We start from the raw sequence: 19,385 nt of genomic DNA on the forward strand, positions 1-19,385 counted from the left end.
TGATTTCTGAATGGCTATGCTATTCATTGTTGGCCACATATTTTTGGTGTTAAGCTTCTGAGATATCAGACTGTTTTTTGTATGGCAGTGCAGCCTAGCTTTCTGTAACTGATATTCTAATGTTGACTGTGGAAAGCTGAAGAATCCTGATCCCTTGATAACAATCTGGAGCTCTCTGGAACACTTGCTGAAAAACAAACTCTCATTTATAACTGTTTTTCTGTTATTTATAGCTGAATAATATAGCTTAGTCTTACTATCTGGGATATTTATGGAATAGTGAGGACTCAAAAAAATCACAGAATAAACAAATTCCTAAGAAGTTAAGTATCAATATAATTTCAGAGTTTTAAAACGTATAGATGTAATTAGGAAAGGGTAACATTTTAAATTCATTACAAAGATACTCTAACAAAGGAATTAGTACTGATGCTCTGTATATAGTATGAAAAGACTAATTTCATATATATTGTAAATATATAACTGCATATTAATATATTATATAAATTTTATATATTTAATTGGTAAAAAGGAAAGTAAATATTATATAGGATAAGAAATTGGAATGTGAGTTTGGTATAAAATAGATTAGGGAAAAATAATAAAAGGAAAACTAAAAAGGAATCAGGGTAGAAATTAAACATGCTAGGGGCCAGCGCTGTGGCAAAGCTGTTAAAGCTGCCACCTGCAGCGCCAGCATCCCATACGGGCACTGGTTCAAATCCCAGCTGCTCCACTTCCAATCCAGCTCTCTGCTATGGCCTGGGAAATCAGTAGAAGATGGCCGAAGTCCCTGGGTCCCTGCACCCTTGTGGGAAGATCCTGAGGAAGCTCCTGGCTCCTGGCTTCATATTGGTACAGCTCCACCTGTTGCTGTCAACTGGGGAGTGAATCAGCGGATGGAAGACCTCTCTCTCTCACTCTACTTTTCTCTCTGTGTAACTCTTTCAAATAAATAAAATAAATCTTTTAAAAAATGAAATTAACCATGGTAAATTTCCAAAGTTGGTACCAAAAATTCAAAACAAAAATTCTTATAAGAATAGAGAGACACTGTTTAGAGAAATGATTCTCTTTTGAATATTTCAAATCCTCCCACTTGTTTCACTCATCATCTGAGGTTTTTTTTTTTTCTTAAGTGATAACAGTTTAGAGAGGAGGGAAGAAGTAGAATACAATTTCTGCCACAGAGGCATCTTTGCTGATAAAAACCAATCAGAACAGATAGGAACATAAATAAAAGCTGTACCTCATGAATTAACAAAAAACAAAAGTCAGTACAACAACTAATGTTGACTTCTCCCTCCTCCCCCCCCCCCTTTTTTTTGACAGGCAGAGTGGACAGTGAGAGAGAGAGACAGAGAGAGAAAGGTCTTCCTTTTGCCATTGGTTCACCCTCCAATGGCCACCGCGGCCGGCGCCCTGCGGCCGGCGCACTGTGCTGATCCGATGGCAGGAGCCAGGTACTTATCCTGGTCTCCCATGGGGTGCAGGGCCCAAGCACTTGGGACATCCTCCACTGCACTCCCGGGCCACAGCAGAGAGCTGGCCTGGAAGAGGGGCAACCAGGACAGAATCCGGCACCCCAACCGGGACTAGAACCCGGTGTGCTGGTGCTGCTAGGTGGAGGATTAGCCTAGTGAGCCGTGGCACCAGCCCCTCCTCCCCTCTTTAGCTGTGCAAGTCTTCACAATAAAGATGGTCAGTTCCAATGTACCACCACTGCCAGAGACTATTAAAAGATCTGATGTCTAGAATGGGTACATAAAGGCTTTCAGCTTTCTTATACACAAGGACTTTTTTGAGGACTTCAAAAAACCTTGGTAAAGGCCCTTTTAAGTCTATGTGTGAAAACAGCCACAGAACTTCAGATAAAATGTGATTTTTGGGATAAAGAGACACCAAATCCTGGAATATAAACTGCAAGGATTTGTCCCTGAATGGAAAGAGAGGATTTAAATGGACTAAATCTTGGAAATATTCCTAAGTTTAGTTAAGAGACTAAAGGCAGGGGTCGGCACTGTGACGCAGCAGGTTAAAGCCCTGGTTTGCAGTGCTGGCCTCCTATATGGGAGCTGGTTTGAATCTTGGCTGCTCCACTTACGACCCAGATCTCTGCTATGACCTGGGAAAGCAGTATAAGATGGCTCAAGTCCTTACACCCCTATACCCATGTAGGAGACCCGGAAGAAGCTCCTGGTTCCTGACTTCGGATCGGCACAGCTTCGGCTATTGCGGCCATCTGGGGAGTGAACCAGTGGATGGAAGACCTCTCTCTCTCTCTCTCTCTCTCTCTGCCTCTCTGTAAATTTGCCTTTCAAATAAATAAATAATTTTTTTAAAAAGATACTAAAGGCATAGGAGAGATCCAATTTAGGGCTTAAGGTTTATTGTTTGCAAATTTATTAAATTGTACCTCATTTTATCTATGAACTTATCATGCAACCCAAGTGAGTAAGATGTGCACTTATGTGTCATAGAAGTTATTTTACAATTTTGGTTAACATTAAATATCAACAACATACACAAATATGTAGTCTACTCTGATAATTGGAAGCAAATTAGTAAATATATTCCTATTTCTCATACTGTGTTAGAAAAGTTCTTGAATTTGAAGTGAAAAACAAAACACTGAACCTCTACCATGTTAGAAAATTGCTTTCAAGATTCTATTACTAACAGTTGACTGGAAATGATCTTATGGTAGAACCGAAACACAGTGTGCACTAACAAATAATAGTTACTAATTGCTTACATTGCTATAATCTTTCTAGGTGGCCTGTTCTGCTTAATTTAGCAATGTGAAATCAAATTATATTTTAAGGGATACATACAAAAAATGAACAGTGAGTTTATTTGTTCTCAAGATTCTAATTATAACTGATTTTCTGTGTCAAATGTTACAGGAAAAATGCTGAGGAATTTTATTTGTAAATCTGGTTTGTGGTTTTAGGCATATTTGGCATAGCTCATTTAGTAGAATTTACCTATAGTCTTGTAAAGCCTCTATATGGATAAAACATATATTACCATGCTAAGAAAGTTTATTGCCATACTAATTTTAGTTTACTTTAAAGCTTTATCACATATGTAAGAGAGTCTCTCACTGAGAGAAACATTCATGTCGAGTAATATCTAATTAACTTGGAATTAACTATTTAAAATATTACTAAAAGTCATTATAAAATATTCTGCTAACCTATAAATAAAAAATTGAAAATTTAAATGTATTTTAGAAAGAATCCAAATATATTCATAGAAGTACAACTTCATCTTTACTAATGTGCCATTTATTTATGACTAACAGAATAACTACAAAATAAAGGATAATTTCAAAAATATCCAAATATTATAGCATATTAACAGATACGGTAAGTCTCCTTATTATAAAAATATTATAATGTTTATTAAAAGAGTTTTTTTTAACTTTTATTTAATAAATATAAATTTCCAAAGTACAACTTATGCATTACAATAGCTTTTTCCCCCCTGTAATTTCCCTCCCACCCACAACCCTCCCCTCTCCCGCTCCCTCTGCCCTTCCATTCACATCAAGATTCATTTTCAATTCTCTTTATATACAGAAGATCAATTTAGCTTATATTAAATATAGCTTTCAACAGTTTACACCCACACAGAAACACAAAGTATAAAATACTGTTTGAGTACTAGTTATAGCATTAATTCACAATGTACAACACATTAAGGACAGAGATCCTACATGAGGATTAAGTGCACAGTGACTCCTGTTGTTGACTTAACAAAGTGACACTCTTGCCGACTCTGATCTTATTTAGACAAGATCATAGTCAAAGTGGAAGTTGTCTCCTGCCTTCAGAGAAAGGTACCTCCTTCTTTGATGGCCTGTTCTTTCCACTGGATCTCACTCACAGTGATCTTTCATTTAGGGATTGTGGGTTTTTTTTTTGTTTTGTTTTTTTTTTTGTTTTTTTTTTTGTTTTTGCCAGAGTGTCTTGGCTTTCCATGCCTAAAATAATCTCATGGGCTCTTCATCCAGGTCCGAATGCCTTAAGGGCTGATTCTGAGGCCAGAGTGCTGTTTAGGACATCTGCCATTCTATGGGTCTGCTGTGTATCCCTCTTCCCATGTTGGATTGTTCTCTCCTTTTTAATTCTATCAGTTAGTACTAACAGACACTAGTCTTGTTTATGTGATCCCTTTGACTTTTAGTCCTATCATTATGATCAATTGTGAACTGAAATTGATCACTGGGACTAGTGAGATGGCATTGGTACATGCCACCTTGATGGGATTGAATTGGAATCCCCTGGCACGTTTCTAACTCTACCATTTGGGGCAAGTCAGATTGAGCATCTCCCAAATTGTACATCTCCTTTTCAAAATATCTAACTGAGTCTTGAGAAAACAATCAAATATCACACAAGGGAATTTATGAACATGAATTAGCCCAGTGTTGGTTAGACATGGAGAAGCCAATTTCCAGAGAATGATGATCAGTCAGGTTTGAGACACATTGAGTTTGAGCTACCCAGAACACAATGAAATGAAGAATTTACATAACACTAAGACAGCAGCGGAGAGTATGACCTTTAGAGACAGGCTATCAGAGTTCAAATCCTGGCTCCACCAATTGTAAGTTGCATCACCTGGAGCAAGTTATAGAATGTGTCAGTGCCTAAATTATCCTCATCTAATCCTACCTCATAGATTAATTTAGTGATTAAAAAATTAACATTTATGAATTTCAGTGCCTAGAATATAGAAAGCAGAGTTTAAGTATTTGTTAAAAATATGGAGTTTGGCTGTTTAAAATGAGTTCCCTGGTGGCAGGGATTTGAAATGGATGCCTATAATGTGGTAGCTGAAGCTCTGGGACAATAAAGGATGAGAGTAACTAGGAATATCATACCCAGAGACAGGGTCCAATATGGAAACTCTGGGAGCATTACAGAAGCTACAGTTAGCAGAGTCAGCCAATGAAACAAAGAAATAAAAGACATAGGTAGGAGGAAGCTAAGGAGACTATGTTATCTCAAAGCCACAAAACTGAAGACCAGAAATGGGAATGGTCAACACCATCAAATGCCATGCAGAGATATTGAAATGTCTTTAAAGGATATGGTGTTTTGTGTTTATGTGTGTTTAAGATTTGATTTTTTGAAAAGCAGAGTGACAGAAAGAGGGAGAGACAGAGAGCAAGAAATATTTTTCATCTATTGATTCACTCCCCAAATGGCTGTAACAGTTGGGACTGGGCCAGGGCGAACCCAGGAGCCTGGAAGTCCATCCAAGCCTCACAAGTTGTGTGGTGGAGACTCAAGTTCTTGGTTCACCTTCTACTGCTTTCCCAAGCACATTACCAGGGAGTTCAATCAGAAGTAGAGCAGCCCAACTCAAACCAAACCAGAATTCGTGTGGGATACCAACAACACAGGCAACAGCTTAAGCCATTGTACCACAACACCAGCCACCCAGATTAGGCATTTTGAAAATCATGAGTTTTTTCTGGCACTGGGTTCAGGGGAGTGAGGGACTGGGATCTCAGACAGTGGGTTGACTAGTGGGAGTGAATGATTGTAGGCTGTTGGGAAAACTTGCTGGGAAGAGGACAGCAGCTAGAGATGGATAATGGATCAGGGAAGGAATCATTTTCTTTTTCCTTATTTTTTGTCTTATATGAGAGGGATTTCAATAGGGTCTCTGAGGAAGGTGATAGCATAAAGGAAGATAATGTAACCCTGATGGTGATGATAATGATGAGATACAGAACACAGGTAGATAGATTGCTCAGGCCAGGGAAAAGGATCTGCTTCTTTGATACCAAAAGAAGGGAGAAAAGACTCAGGCAAGTTTGGAAAGAGGAAACTGTAAGGGATATCTCATGATAACCATATCATCCTCTGCTAGCAAGCAACCAGTAGCTTATCATAGGCTGCTGAACTAGAGCGTAGATAAATGCCCATGTTGTTGAGATGTGCTGTGGCTTGAACATAATTTTTCCCTCTGAAGTCATGTAGGAGTTTACTACCCAAAGTCTTATATTAATTTAAAGGTGGAAACTTTTTCAGACTATAGTATTTAAGGGTGGGCCCTTTGGAAACTGAGTATATTAGATGAGGTTATTAGGGTGGGGCCCATGATTGAATCCTGGTGGATTCAAGGAGAGAGAGACACCATACATAGACATAGACATAGGCAGATGTCTCTGCCGCATCCATGATGTTGGGCAGGCATCAGGAGTTAAGAGGCTTGCAAATAAGCTCTGCCAAGCTGTCAGTACCTTGTACTTCTAGAACAATGAGACAAATAAATCTCTTTTCTTTATAAAGTAGACTGCTTCAAATATTTCATTATAGTAATGAAAATCTGACCAATACAGGAGGAAAACAAGTTTTGAGATTAGATGGTTAGAAGAGTTACTCACATCTACAGTGAGTGCCCTGGATGGCAGGCATTGCAGAGAAAAGTGAGAGAAGATGGCAGCAGTGAGTAGTGGTAGAGGGTGGCATAGTCAGAAAACATGAACTTGAAAGGAGGAAGGGTTTTGATCTGTAAGTGGAAATATCAGGACTTCGGGGATGGACTGTTTGTTCTCTGCTTCTTCCCCCACCAACCCACTTGTTACTCCCACTGACCCAGTGTGGAGCTCTACAGATTTGATGCCTAACTCCTGCACCATTCAGGCACCCTTCTAAGTAGTTTGTAGGTGAGTTAGCAAAAGAGAGTAATGAACAGGAGATTGGAGGGAAAGAGGACCAACAGGTTGCTGTATATATTCCCTGCTCACTCCTTTATCTTAGCACCAATTCTAGCAGCAGCTGAACCCTTGCAAGACTACATCACCCAAAGAGTAGCTCTTCCTCCTCATCCCACACTCCCAACAATTTCTGTAAACATGTTGCTTCCTCTTGCTTCGCTAGTCCTGTGGCTGGAAATGTTTTCCCATTTTTATTAATCGCTGCATATTTTAATAGTCTTTATTTCTACACCATGACCTGCTTCTCTTAGGCAGCCATTTTAAGGGCTTTGAATTAGACAGGGCAAGATCATTGTCTTACCTGCTAGATCCCTCAGTGATAGAAGAGGAAGTGGTAGGTTTCTAAAAAGACAACCTCAGTGGCTGTCAGGGTGTGAAATAAATGGGGACCAGCATCTTCTTTCCACTGGTGGGAACTGCCTAGGAAGTGAAATCAAGGATCTGCTCCAGGAAAATCAGAGAAAAACTGTACACTAAACTGAACATCATTTGCTGAGGGGTAACCATATACAAGTTTTAGATTTCTATCTAAATTTGGAGATGAGAGAAACAGAGGGTAAGTTAAAGTGGTGACTCTAAGAAGAGAAAGCCAAGAAGAAGCAAACAGTGCAGCGTGGGTTAAAACTAAAGCAAAGAGGAGTGATATAACTGAGAAACATAAAGGAATAAGAGATATCAAATATTTGAAGAAAATTAACAACAGGTGGTCTTAATCTGTTATGGGGTGGGAACTGGAAATTGTCTATTTTGTTTATGATAGGCAAATTATTTCAGCCAGAAACCAGAGTTAATTTTCTCCTTTCTTTGTTTGCTCAGGTTTCCCAGCCAGCTAGTTATTGTGAAAAGCTGTTCCAATGTTTGCAGCCTCTTTATACTCAAGAATGACAACAGAATTGGATTTTGGATGCTGAATGACAGGATACAGCACAACAATAGAATGACATTCTTTGTGGTGAAACATAGGAAAGATGTGAGAGTTACCAGTTTGCTTTCTTTTTAAAAAAAACAGTTGGCAAATGTTTATTTTAAATTCTTATATTTTAAAGAAATAAAATATCAGTTATAAAGTTAAGTATTTCACATTCTCTTTCCTTCTCATCTAATGCTTTTATTCATTGTGTATCATTTAAGTTTGTGTTTTTAATGCTTTTAATACACATTTAAATATTAAGAACAAAGCATTACTCTTTAAATTTCACAGAAATGATTTCATATTACATGTATTATATTTTATATTCAATTCTAAATCTATTCTACTTTGAGGGGGTTAGTTATCCAGGTTGATGTCCACAGTTCATGACTATTGGATTTATTTGCTGTGTACAGCCTTTGTCAACTATGGTTCTTCAATTTAATCACAGAATCCAGGACAAAGATTTGAGTCGTTGTTATCCAAACAAAAGGAGGGTACACAACTAGAAGCATGTCAGATGTATAGGAAGCAGTTACTTCATTACGTGTAGTCACTTTTTTAGGCCACTGAGGTTAAACCTCTCCCTGACCTTCACCCAAAAAAGTCTTGCTATTGAATCACTACTCTACATTTTGCTTATTCATTCTACTGAAAACATTTAAATGCCTCCAAAATGCTATTTGAACAAACAACATATCCTACTACATAAATTCAAGAGGTTCTCAAGGATATAAATCTAGAGATTAAATTGCTGAATTATGGCTACATTTTTAACTTGCAAAATTGTTTTTCAATGTAATTGTGCCAAGTTATACTCTGTTAGCTATACAGAGAGCTCATATTCCTCTCATTTTTACTAACCTTGCAAACTGTCCAACTTCAATTCTGTCAATTTGCTGGATGTGAAATTGCATGTTAGATTAATTTTCTTTGATAATTCAGAAGATAAGCATTGTTGTATGTTTGTTGAATACACAGGTTTCCTTTTCTAAGAATTTCCTAATCATATCTGCTGTTCTTCTTTCCATTGTGTTTTTAATCATTTTTTGTAGGACATTCATGCACCAACTTTTTAATTAATACCAATTTTTTGGCTATTATACAAGTTTCAAATATCTTCTCTTAGTTTGTCTTATATTTTCACTCTGTTTAGGATATTCTTTTGCATAACAGAAGGTTTATATTTTATTTAATTCAATTTATCAATTTTTTCTTTATGGGATATGGTTTTTATATCATGTCTAAAAAATATTTCCCTCACATTAGGTCATAAAGATAACCTTACATATTATCCCTTAAAGTTTTTCTAAGGGTATGCATTTGTGTACTTAGTATAAGGAAGAGATTTATTTTTCCTAGAAGATGGCTACTTCTTACTTGAAATGTTTATTTAGTGGGACATTAACCCTTTGGCTATAAAGTAAATTAGAAATATGTTATCACAAAAATTAAAAAAATAAAGGAAGAAAGGGAGACAGAGGGAGAGAGAGTGAGAGGAAGGAAGGGTAGTACCATTATATTCTTAGAATTGTATCCGTTAACTCCTTTAAATGTTTTCTTTATGTTAATAAAAATGTTTAAAAAGAAGATGATTGATCCAAGATGGCTGAATACTGTGTAGGCACATCAGTTTAACTGCTCTGGCATATGAAAAGAACAAAGGAAGGACTACGATTCCAGAGACCTCACTGATGAAACTTTCAGCAAAAGAATTGAAGAAACAGCTATGACTCTGTGGAACAGGAAGAGAGAGAGAACAGGGACATCCTGACAGCCTGCCATGTGGCACAGCAAGCTGCCAGCTGTGAGCCACTATCATGCCAGGATGATAGGAAGAAATTGTAATGTACATTGTGCTCCCTGCCGCTTGCAGTTTTAACTCAGAGGAAACTCCACAGTCACCACTGACTTTTTAAAAAATATATTTATTTGAGGCCGGCGCCGCGGCTCAATAGGCTAATCCTCTGCTTTGTGGTACCGGCACCCCGGGTTCTAGTCCCGGTTGGGGCGCCGGATTCTGTCCTGGTTGCCCCTCTTCCAGGCCAGCTCTCTGCTGTGGCCCGGGAAGGCAGTGGAGGATGGCCCAAGTGCTTGGGCCCTGCACCCCATGGGAGACCAGGAGAAGCACCTGGCTCCTGCCATCGGATCAGCACGGTGTGTTGGCCACAGCGCGCTGGCCGCGGCAGCCATTGGAGGGTGAACCAATGGCAAAGGAAGACCTTTCTCTCTGTCTCTCTCTCACTGTCCACTCTGCCTGTCAAAAAATAAAAATAAAAAAATAAAAATAAAATATACTTATTTGAAAGTCAGAGTTACACACAGAGAGAGAAGGGGAGTCAGAGAGAGAGGTCTTCCATCCACTGGTTCACTCCCCAGTTGGCCTCAAAGACCAGAGCTGTGCAGATGTGAAGCCAGGAGCCTGGAGCCTCTTCCGGGTCTCCCACATGGTGTGGGGCCCCAAGTACTTGGGCCATCTTCTACTACTTTCCCAGGCCAGAGCTGGATCAGAAGTGGAGCAGTTGGCTGGCGCCACGGCTCACTAGGCTAATCCTCCACCTGCAGCGCCGGTTGGGGTGCCGGATTCTGTCCCGGTTGCTCCTCTTCCAGTCCAGCTCTCTTCTGTGGCCTGGGAAGGCAGTGGAGGATGGCCCAGTCCTTGAGCACTGTACCACATGGGAGACCTGGGAGACCGGGGAAAGCACCTGGCTCCTGGCTTTGATCGGTGCAGTGCGCTGGCCACAACGTGCCAGTCATAGTGGCCACTTGGGGCGTGAACCAACAGAAAAAGGAAGACCTTTCTCTCTGTCTCTCTCTCACTATCTAACTCTGCATATCAAAAAGAAAAAGAAAAAAGAAGTGGAGCAGCTGGGACTTGAACAGGTGCCCATCTTGGATGCTGGCACTGCAGGCAGCAGCTTTACCCTCTACGCCAGAGCACTGGCCCCACCCACTGACTTTTACTTCAGCTTGGGGACCTGACTGAGGTCTGAGCTACTGCCAGGCTTGGAGCAGGAAATCTGACCTGCTTCTTCCCCTGTCCCATTCCTGTAGAGCACCATACTTCACAGGCAAAAGTCAGGCAGTGCTCCTCTGTTCTACTCCTACCAGTATCATAATCAATATCAGGAGAAGATGCCATCTTCTTAAACAGAAATGAGAAGAGACCGCTGCAGCAAGTGTTGCTGGTAATATTACCTGCAAGACAATCTGGAGGACCACATGGACTTTGAATGTGACATAGAGTGCTAGTGGGTGGCAGGATGCCCACCTAAACCTGTGGAGCAAGAACACATTGCCTGCTTCCCTTCTCCCCAGCAAGGGGTCCCAGGGAATAGAAAGGAAGAAACACCATCTTACAAGAAGAGTACAAGTCTGCAACTCACAGGCATGTGACCAGGGGATTTTGTGTAAGAGATAAATCTGGATCCCCACTGACTTTAAGTCTGGGCTGGAGGGTTGGCAAACAGTAGGGTGCCCACTTGTGACTGTGAGGCAATGTGCTCCCCTCTATGTCACCAGTGCCTGTACTCAAACTGCCAAGGCAAAACACTAACAGGCAGGTGGCTCTGGGAATGTCTCGGCTGTCTCCATGGACAGAAAAGACTTGCAGGACTGAGAGTGGATCATCTGCTCCCTGTGACTGTGGAAACCCTGTGCACTATGACCATGAGAACTTTTTGACTGTACTGTAAGGTGTGGAGTGTAGCTGAGTCCTTGGGCAATCACTCTGGCTGCAGAGGCTAAGATTTCACTAAGTACCTGTAATGGTTCATTGCAGAATGTTCCATGATCACACTGAGGACTGCACAGATTCTTTGTGTGGTTCTAGCAAATGCATGGATACGGTATGTAGCTACTGTGGGCTCATCAATCACTTGGCAGAGAAGAGGTGAGGCAGTGATCACTCTAGCCAATGTGATCATATCCTCTGCCCTTCTAAGAGCAGAGACCTGCCATACCCCACGTGGGTATCACCCTGGACCATTGTATTATACCCAAGCACTGATTGGAGCTCCTTACCCCCAACTCCGAAAATCCACTGAAGGAGCAGACACTCCACTAAACTATAGAGGCATATTTCAACACTAAAAGCCATCAGAGGGGAAAACTAACAAGTAGTTCCATTAATTCCCGAAAATATATAAACACAAGAGTTATAAACAAGGAAGACAATATGACTAACCAAAAGGAACACAAAAAACCTCCAATGTTAGAGTGTGAAGATGAAGATAAATGAAATGCCTGAAAAGGAATTCAAAAGAATGATTGTATGATTACTCAACAGCAATGACAGGCAAATTCATGCATTAAAGAACTCCATACATGACATGGATAAAAATTTTCCTTGAAGATAGAGATATTGAAGAGGAATCACACTGAAATGTTAAAAATGAAGAATTCACTATGTCAAATAAAAAAAAAAACACCACAGAAAACCTTAACAACAGACTTGGTGATGCAGAAGAAAGAATATCTGAACTAGAAGACAAATCTTTGGATATATCTCTGTCAGACAGAAAAAAAGAAGAAGAAATTAGAAAAATTAAAAACAGTGCTTAAGATTTATAGGATACTACCAAAAGACCCAATATATGGGTCATAGGAGGTCCTGAAGGTGTGGAAAGAGAGAATGGAATAGACAGCTTATTAAGTGAAATAATAACAGAAAATTTCCCTCATTTGGAGAAAGAAAATAGATGTCCAAATACAGGAGGCACATAAAACTCCTAATAACATGACAAGAAGAGATCTTCACAATGAGATATGGTAGGGAAACTTTCAGCAGTAAAACACAAGGAAAAGATTCTAAAATGTGCATGAGAGAAATGCAAGATTACCTTCAGTGGATCTGCAATTATATTGACAAGTGATTCCTCATCAGCAACCCTCAGACTAGGAGATAATGGAGAGACATAGTCCAAGTCATGAAAGAAAATTCTATCAACCCATAATACTGTAACTTTCAAATCTCTCATTTATGAGTGAAATTGAAATAAAGATCTTCCATAACAGAAACTGAAATAATTTGTCACCACTCTTCTAGTCTTACAAATGATGCTTATGGATGGGCAACACAGAGAAATACAGAATGATATCATCATTAAAGAATGTGAAGACAGAAAATCTCCCAGTAAAAGTGAAAAAGAAATCCAAAGCAAACATATAGAAATATTTATGGAAAAATGGTAGGGCCAAGTTGTTAGTTATCAATAATAATCTTGAATTTAAATGGCTTAAACTCGCCAATTAAAAGACACAACTGTAGGAGTGAGCAGTGACCCCAAGGGCCATGCCAGGCCACTACGAATTTCTAGAGAACGAGAGTTTTCTGTGGCTCTTCCTTCTGGATATTGGAGCTCATGCAGGTGAGTTGGAGCATGCATGGTCCTGAGTATAGGGATCCCTGTGTTGAGAAGGAGCATTACTGCAAGCCAATGGCCAGCTCCCTTAGGAGGAGAAATACTTTCATGAGCTCAAGAAAACTCAGCTCATCAAAGCTGTGCCAGCCACAAAAACAAGCTCTGTTTTTGATGACTTGGTGACCAGTAAATTCACCAGCATGATGATGAAAGGAGGAAACAAAGTCCTGGCCAGATCCCTGATGACACAGACTCTGGAAGCTATGAAGAGGAAGGAATTTGAGAAGTACCACGCTGCCTCTGCAGAGGAACAAGCAACCATAGAGCACAACCCTATGTCATCTTTCACCAAGCACTGAGAAACGGTGAGCCTTTGATTGGGCTGGTACCCAGCCTCAGGGGTGGGCATTTCCTCCAGGTCCCTGTGCTGCTGGCTGACTGACGACGCCACTTCCTGGCCATGAAATGGATGATCACTGAGTGTTGTGAGAAGCAGCACTGGGCGGATGCTGATGCTGGAGAAGCTGCCACATAGCTTTCCATAACCAAGGCCCTGTGATCAAGAGGAAATACATGTACAAGATGGTGAAGGCCAACTGTGCCCTGGCGCAATACCACTGGTGGTTGAGGGAAGGGTTCAGGAGGCAGCCAGGGCACTCTGCTCTCAGAAAAAAACATGATCCACTGTCACAGTGAAGAACACCGATGGATCAGGGATGCAGTTCCTTTTTGAGGGCTATCAAGCCTCCCATGCAGAGTGGAGCAGAAAACTCACTGCTGCCAGTCCTCCTTTCTTTGAGGGCAGAACCTGATATCCCTGTACCATCTTGTAAAGAGGAAATTTCCTCCAAGAAACTCAGGGCCCAGTCTTCTCTGTGCTCAGCTTGAAAAAGATATTGGTATGATATGAGAATAAACTGTTTTACTATCTGAAAAGATTTATTAGAATTCTCACCTTTACTGATGTGGCATGTGACCCAGTACTCCCATTCATTAAAACAGATTGGAAGAAAAAATTATACAGGCTGGCAGAATAGATTAAAAAAAAACTATCTATTTGCTGTCTGGAAGATGCACACTTCACAAAGATACACACAGATTGAAACTCAAAGAATGGAAAAAGATATTCTAAAGCAGAAAAGAAAAACCGAGGTAATAAAAACAAGGAAGTCACCATGATGCCCTCAAATGAAAAAGACACCCCAATTCAAGATTATGAAGATGATGACATAGAAGAAATGCAAGAAGCAGATCTCAAAAAATTGATAAGAACATTAAGAAGTTCTCAAAAACAAATTCTTGAACTACACAAATCCTTAATGGACAAGATAGAAAATCTCTCTCGTGAAAATGAAATATTAAGGAGGAATCAAAATGAAACGAAACAACTAGTACAACAGGAAACTGTGATAGTGACTGAAGTGAAGAATTCAATAGATCAAATGAAAAACACAATAGAGAGCCTTACAAACAGAATGGGTGAAGCAGAAGAGAGAATATCGGACTTAGAAGACAGAGAACAAGAAAGGATACAGTCAGACCAAAGAAAAGAAGAGGAAATTAGAAATCTAAAACATATTGTCGGGAATCTTCAGGATACTATTAAAAAACCCAACATTCGGGTTCTAGGAGTTCCTGAAGGCATGGAGAGGGAGAAAGGATTAGAAGGCCTTTTTAGTGAGATATTAGCAGAAAATTTCCCAGGTTTGGAGAAGGACAGAGAAATCCTAGTACAGGAAGCTCACAGAACCCCTAATAAACACGACCAAAAGAGATCCTCACCACGACACGTTGTAATTAAACTCTCCACAGTGAAACATAAAGAAAAGATCCTAAAATGTGCAAGAGAGAAACGTCAGATTACTCTCAGAGGATCTCCAATCAGACTCACAGCTGACTTCTCATCAGAAACTCTACAAGCTAGGAGGGAATGGCGAGATATAGCCCAGGTACTAAGAGAGAAAAACTGCCAGCCCAGAATATTGTATCCTGCAAAGCTATCATTTGTGAATGAAGGTGAAATAAAGACTTTTCATAGCAAACAGAAATTGAAAGAATTTGTTGCCACTTGTCCAGCCCTGCAAAAGATGCTTAAAGACATGTTACACACAGAAACACAGAAACATGGTCATCAATAAGAAAGAAGGTAAAGGAAGGAAACCAAGGAAGGAAACCTCACAGCAAAAGATCACAGGGAATTCAAAGCATATATTAGAACTTATCTTCGGCAAATGGCAGGGCAAAGTTACCACTTATCATTAGTCACATTGAACGTGAATGGCCTGAACTGTCCAGTTAAAAGACACCGATTGGCTGATTGGGTTAAGGAACAAAACCCATCTATTTGCTGCTTACAAGAAACACATCTTTCCAACAAAGATCCATACAGACTGAAAGTGAAAGGCTGGAAAAAGATATACCATGCCAACAGAAATGAAAAAAGAGCGGGTGTAGCCATCTTAATATCGGACAACATAAACTTTACCACAAAAACTGTTAAGAGAGACAAAGAGGGACACTATATCATGATTAAGGGATCAATTCAACAGGAAGATATAACAATTATCAATGTATATGCACCTAACTACAGGGCACCAGTTTATCTAAAAGATTTATTAACGGATTTAAAGGGAGACTTAGACCCCAATACAGTAGTACTGGGGGACTTCAATACTCCACTCTCAGAAATAGACAGATCATCCGGTCAGAAGATCAACAAGGATACAGTAGATTTAAATGACACTATAGCCCAAATGGATCTAACAGATATATACAGAACTTTCAATCCTACAGCTAAAGATTTTACATTCTTCTCAGCAGTACATGGAACCTTCTCTAGGATTGACCACATACTAGGCCATAAAGCAAGTCTCAGCAAATTCAAAAGAATTAGAATCATACCATGCAATTTCTCAGACCATAAAGGAATGAAGTTGGAAATTAGCAACTCAGGAATCCCTAGAGCATACGCAAACACATGGAGATTGAACAACATGCTCCTCAATGAACAATGGGTCATAGAAGAAATCAAAAGAGAAATCAAAAACTTTCTGGAAGTAAATGAGGATAACAGCACAACATACCAAAACTTATGGGATGCAGTAAAAGCAGTGTTAAGAGGAAAGTTTATATCAATAGGTGCCTACATCAAGAAATTGGAAAGACACCAAATAGATGAGCTTTCAATTCACCTCAAGGATCTAGAAAACCTACAGCAAACCAGACCCAAATCTAGTAGGAGAAGAGAAATAATTAAAATCAGAGAAGAAATCAACAGGATTGAATCCAAAAAAACATTACAAAAAATCAGCCAAACGAAGAGCTGGTTTTTTGAAAAAATAAACAAAATTGACACCCCATTGGCCCAACTAACTAAAAAAAGAAGAGAAAAGACCAAAATCAATAAAATCAGAGATGAAAAAGGAAATGTAACAACAGACACCACAGAAATAAAAAGAATCATCAGAAATTACTACAAGGACTTGTTTGCCAGCAAACAGGGAAACCTATCAGAAATGGATAGATTCCTGGACACATGCAACCTGCCTAAATTGAACCAGGAAGACATCAAAAACCTAAACAGACCCATAACTGAGACAGAAATTGAAACAGTAATAAAGGCCCTCCCAACAAAGAAAAGCCCAGGACCAGATGGATTCACTGCTGAATTCTACCAGACGTTTAAAGAAGAACTAACTCCAATTCTTCTCAAACTATTCAGAACAATTGAAAAAGAAGGAATCCTCCCAAATTCTTTCTATGAAGCCAGCATCACCTTAATTCCTAAGCCAGAGAAAGATGCAGCACTGAAAGAGAATTACAGACCAATATCCCTGATGAACATAGATGCAAAAATCCTCAATAAAATTCTGGCCAATAGAATGCAACAACACATCAGAAAGATCATCCACCCAGACCAAGTGGGATTTATCCCTGGTATGCAGGGATGGTTTAATGTGCACAAGACAATCAATGTGATACACCACATTAACAGACTGCAGAAGAAAAACCATATGATTATCTCAATTGATGCAGAGAAAGCATTTGATAAAATACAACACTCGTTCATGATGAAAACTCTAAGCAAACTGGGTTTGGAAGGAACATTCCTCAATACAATCAAAGCAATCTATGAAAAACCCACAGCCAACATCCTATTGAATGGGGAAAAGTTGGAAGCATTTCCACTGAGATCTGGTACCAGACAGGGATGCCCACTCTCACCACTGCTATTCAAAATAGTAGTGGAGGTTCTAGCCAGAGCTATTAGGCAAGAAAAAGAAATTAAAGGGATACAAATTGGGAAGGAAGAACTCAAACTATCCCTCTTTGCAGATGACATGATTCTGTATTTAGGGGACCCAAAGAACTCTACTAAGAGACTATTGGAACTCATAGAAGAGTTTGGCAAAGTAGCAGGGTATAAAATCAATGCACAAAAATCAACAGCCTTTGTATACACAGACAATGCCATGGCTGAGGAAGAACTTCTAAGATCAATCCCATTCACAATAGCTACAAAAACAATCAAATACTTTGGAATAAACTTAACCAAAGACGTTAAAGATCTCTACGATGAAAATTACAAAACCTTAAAGAAAGAAATAGAAGAGGATACCAAGAAATGGAAAAATCTTCCATGCTCATGGATTGGAAGAATCAATATCATCAAAATGTCCATTCTCCCAAAAGCAATTTATAGATTCAATGCAATACCAATCAGATACCGAAGACCTTCTTCTCAGATCTGGAAAAAATGGTGCTGAAATTTATATGGAGGCACAAGAGACCTCGAATAGCTAAAGCAATCTTGTACAACAAAAACAAAGCCGGAGGCATCACAATACCAGATTTCAGGACATACTACAGGGCAGTTGTAATCAAAGCAGCATGGTACTGGTACAGAAACAGATGGATAGACCAATGGAACAGAATTGAAACACCAGAAATCAACCCAAACATCTACAGCCAACTTATATTTGATCAAGGATCTAAAACTAATTCCTGGAGCAAGGACAGTCTATTCAATAAATGGTGCTGGGAAAATTGGATTTCCACGTGCAGAATCATGAAGCAAGACCCCTACCTTACACCTTACACAAAAATCCACTCAACATGGATTAAAGACCTAAATCTACGACCTGACACCATCAAGTTACTAGAGAACATTGGAGAAACCCTTCAAGATATTGGCACAGGCAAAGAGTTTCTGGAAAAGACCCAGGAGGCACAGGCAGTCAAAGCCAAAATCAACTATTGGGATTGCATCAAATTGAGAAGTTTCTGTACTGCAAAAGAAACAGTCAGGAGAGTGAAGAGACAACCGACAGAATGGGAAAAAATATTTGCAAACTATGCAACAGATAAAGGGTTGATAACCAGAATCTACAAAGAGATCAAGAAACTCCACAAAAACAAAACCAACAACCCAATTAAGAGATGGGCCAAGGACCTCAATAGACATTTTTCAAAAGAGGAAATCCAAATGGCCAACAGGCACATGAAAAAATGTTCAAGGTCACTAGCAATCAGGGAAATGCAAATCAAAACCACAATGAGGTTTCACCTCACCCCGGTTAGAATGGCTCACATGCAGAAATCTACCAACAACAGATGCTGGCGAGGATGTGGGGAAAAAGGGACACTAACCCACTGTTGGTGGGAATGCAAACTGGTCAAACCACTATGGAAGTCAGTCTGGAGATTCCTAAGAAACCTGAAGATAACCCTACCGTTCGACCCAGCCATCCTACTCCTTGGAATTTACCCAAAGGAATTTAAATTGGCAAACAAAAAAGAGGTCTGCACCCTAATGTTTATTGCAGCTCAATTCACAATAGCTAAGCCCTGGAACCAACCTAAATGCCCATCAATGATAGACTGGATAAAGAAATTATGGGATATGTACTCTTTAGAATACTATACCGCAGTAAGAAACAACGAAATCTAGTCATTTGCAACAAAATGGAGGAACCTGGAACACATCATGCTGAGTGAAATAAGCCAGTCCCAAAGGGACAAATACCATATGTTCTCCCTGATCGGTGACGACTGACTGAACACCAAGAGGGAAACCTGTTGGAGTGAGGTGGACACTATGGGAAACGGTGGCTTGATCAGCATAGCCCTGACTGTTAATGAACAACTTAATACATTATCCCTCTTAGTAGTTTTTTTATCTGTTCTACTTAATATGACTGGTTTAGTTCTGTAATTGATGCACAGTTATTCTTAAGTGTTGAAAATTAACTGAAATGTGATCCCTGTTGAACATGGGAGTGGGAATGGGAGAGGGAAGAGATGTATAATTTGGGACATGCTCAGGCTGACTTGCCCCAAGTGGTGGAGTTGGAAGCATACCAGGGGATTCCAA

At 39.7% G+C, this 19,385-nt stretch overlaps 1 long non-coding RNA gene and 1 pseudogene across 1 annotated transcript in view; both read left to right on the top strand.

Moving 5' to 3' along the window:
• LOC127493762 (uncharacterized) overlaps positions 1 to 19,385 on the top strand; it is an 86,646-nt gene that overhangs the window by 48,903 nt on the left and 18,358 nt on the right. The window contains exon 5 of the long non-coding RNA XR_007924315.2: positions 7,556 to 7,709. This is a non-coding gene — a long non-coding RNA (uncharacterized lncRNA). The remainder of the gene's footprint in view (positions 1 to 7,555; positions 7,710 to 19,385) is intronic.
• Positions 12,143 to 14,671, top strand: LOC100345597 (small ribosomal subunit protein uS7m pseudogene; annotated as a pseudogene).

Source organism: Oryctolagus cuniculus, chromosome 7, assembly GCF_964237555.1.
Source record: "Oryctolagus cuniculus chromosome 7, mOryCun1.1, whole genome shotgun sequence".
Classification (NCBI taxonomy): domain Eukaryota; kingdom Metazoa; phylum Chordata; class Mammalia; order Lagomorpha; family Leporidae; genus Oryctolagus; species Oryctolagus cuniculus.